Here is a 2,678-nt window from a genome sequence, read left to right as displayed (position 1 = left end):
AGCTCGATGAGTGCACTCAATTTCTTCTGAAAGGAGTAGCTTCACCATAATCCCCCCCCCCCCCCGCTGCTTTGTTGATCGACTCCATTGACCAAAAAAATTGGAAACAATTGCGGTATCATAAATACGGGACAAAGTTAATTAACACAAAAAATATATATAACTGCTGTAAAACTGTTAAAAAAAACTCTCAGTGTTTGCAGTAGGGTTATAGGTAATAGGTGTAATAGGTGTAATATAGTGTAATAGGAGCTATTCAAAATAGGGCGCATTTTTGTGTAACGTCACGACCGGCAGCGCTGATTCCAAACGCACATGAGCTGTAAATATAGTTAATATGGTTTTCGTGGCCATCATTTGATGAAAGTTGTTTATTCGGGTTCGAAGACCGTTTGAGTTAGTTCTCAACGTTTCCCCTAACACTAGTGGTTGGCATCATCAGGAGAATTGATAAAACTGGATCAAAAGTCAAGTTTTCCGGAGTAATACGTAAAGTTTTTAAGAATCAGTTTAAAGATCAGTTTGAGATTCCGGAAAACTTGCCTTTTGATCCAGTTTTATCAATTCTACTGATGATGCCAACCACTAGTCTTGGAGAAACGTTGAGAACTAATTCAAACGGACGACGGTCTTCGAACCCGAACAAACAATTTTCATCAAACATGAGCTGGTTGAAATTATAAAGGCAAACGCCATAGGACGCAGATGAGCCTCTATTTAAATTGTTTTTCAAAAAAAAAATATGATCAAATAAGACTTTGGAGCTCTTGAAATGAAAACTTCAAACTCTTGTGAACCTGAAATGTTCAAAATATAATAATAGTTCGTGTCTAATTAGCTATGAAAGCTTTATATTTCTCGCATGCTATCCGTTAACGTGCGTTTGGTTCCTAGTAGCCATGCTTTTGATTCCTGCATTGATTCAATCATGGAATCAATGGGCGAATCGAATTGAAGAAATAATTTTAGAATAATTGAAAAAAATAATTTTAGAAGAAATGAAAATTTACAGTTATATATATAATGGAAGAAATAGTCACCGAATTACTGAAAACAAAAATTACAGAACTACTGACAGAAATCAGCCCGGATTATATACAAATGCATATGTGCATATACATTTGCATATTTTGGCCTTTTTGGGCATTAATGCATATAAATGCATAAAATCAAAGAATTTTCAGTATAGTGCATATTCTAGGGTGTTTAATGCATATTTTAGGATTTTTAAGTGCATATTTTGCATTTTTAAGTGCATATTTTGCATTTTTAAGTGCATATTTTGCATTTTTAAGTGCATATTTGCATAGTTTTAGAACATATTTTGCCACTTTTTTAGTGCATATAATCCGGGCTCTAATGATAAATCACCAATTAATGACGTAATTAACTGAATGCTTCAGGATGGTGAATTCGAATGGTAATGTGTTGATACCCTGTGAGATTATAAGTGAATGTAGCATTATGAGACTGATAATGTTGTTATGAATGTTTTCATCTTCTTCACACTTATTTTAACTTAATTTTTATTACAAAGTATGTTTGGTGCACACATCGTGTACGTGTTGAAATAATTAATTGGTTTAATTAAGAAAATGAAAATTTATAATAGCATACAAAGTTTGTAAATTTTTCATAGTTATCAGACTTTCTAAGTTTATTTGGGAATTACACATAACCGCCGGTAAAAGTGATAAAAATGTAGTGAAACTTAATCAAACGTTCTTTAATCTAGACTCTAGATTCTAGAGGATTGGTGATTATGCATGACCACCGGTGTATCTCTTTTGCAGTAATTAAACGCATAGGAACCAATAGCAAAGAAGTCGAACGTCGTATAAATGAGGTTTACGGACAAGATTTTTTTTTTTTTTTTTGGTTCCATGGGTGTCCGTTATCGAGAGGTTCTAATGTATGTTCAGAGCAATCAGGCCAAACGCACGTGAACGGATAGCATGCGAGAAATAAATATATTGCATTTTAACATTGCATGTTCGAAAGAGTTTGAGGTTTTCATTTCAAGAGCTTATAAGTCTTATTTGATCATATTTTTTTTCAGAAAAATAATTCAAATAGAGGCTCATCTGCGTCCTATGGCGTTTGCGTTTATAATCTCGCCCAGCCACTGAGCTAAAAGTAAACTTTAATTAAGCTATTATAGCTCAGTGCGCCCAGCTCGCGTTTGTTTGGAATCAGCACTGCCGGACGTGACGCCACCTATGCGTCCTATCACAGCGAATAAAAATATACAGTCGAATCCTGTTATAACGACATCCAAGATAATGGAGAAATCACTCCGTTACAACGAAATTTTCGTTACAAAGGAATTCCAAGTTTTTGCATTGTTCCCATGAAAACTTATCTGAGGAATTAGAAAAGTATTCGTTAAAACGAGATTTTCGCTAGAACGGTATTTGTTAAAATGGGGTTCGACTGTATCTCATGATACAGAAATATCTAGTAAAATACAGGCCGTATGGTCTCAGCTGAAATAAAATAACATCTTCTCTCTTAAGAAAAATCCAGCTCTGCAGCAACAGTCAATCAAAATAAGTTTCTGATCTACAATTTTCAGGATTCTTTTTCTAACACTGGCGTTGATTCGTTCGTTTGACCGATGTAACGTAGGTAACAACAAGTAGATTGGTACACCCTCCTCGTTTCTCCTATTGTTGTTT

The sequence above is a fragment of the Pholcus phalangioides genome, unplaced genomic scaffold (genome assembly GCF_987345545.1).
Source record: "Pholcus phalangioides strain wild (caught in Gottingen) unplaced genomic scaffold, Ppha-v1.0 ptg000004l_1, whole genome shotgun sequence".
Lineage (NCBI taxonomy): Eukaryota > Metazoa > Arthropoda > Arachnida > Araneae > Pholcidae > Pholcus > Pholcus phalangioides.
Note: the sequence above shows the minus strand (reverse complement) of the source record.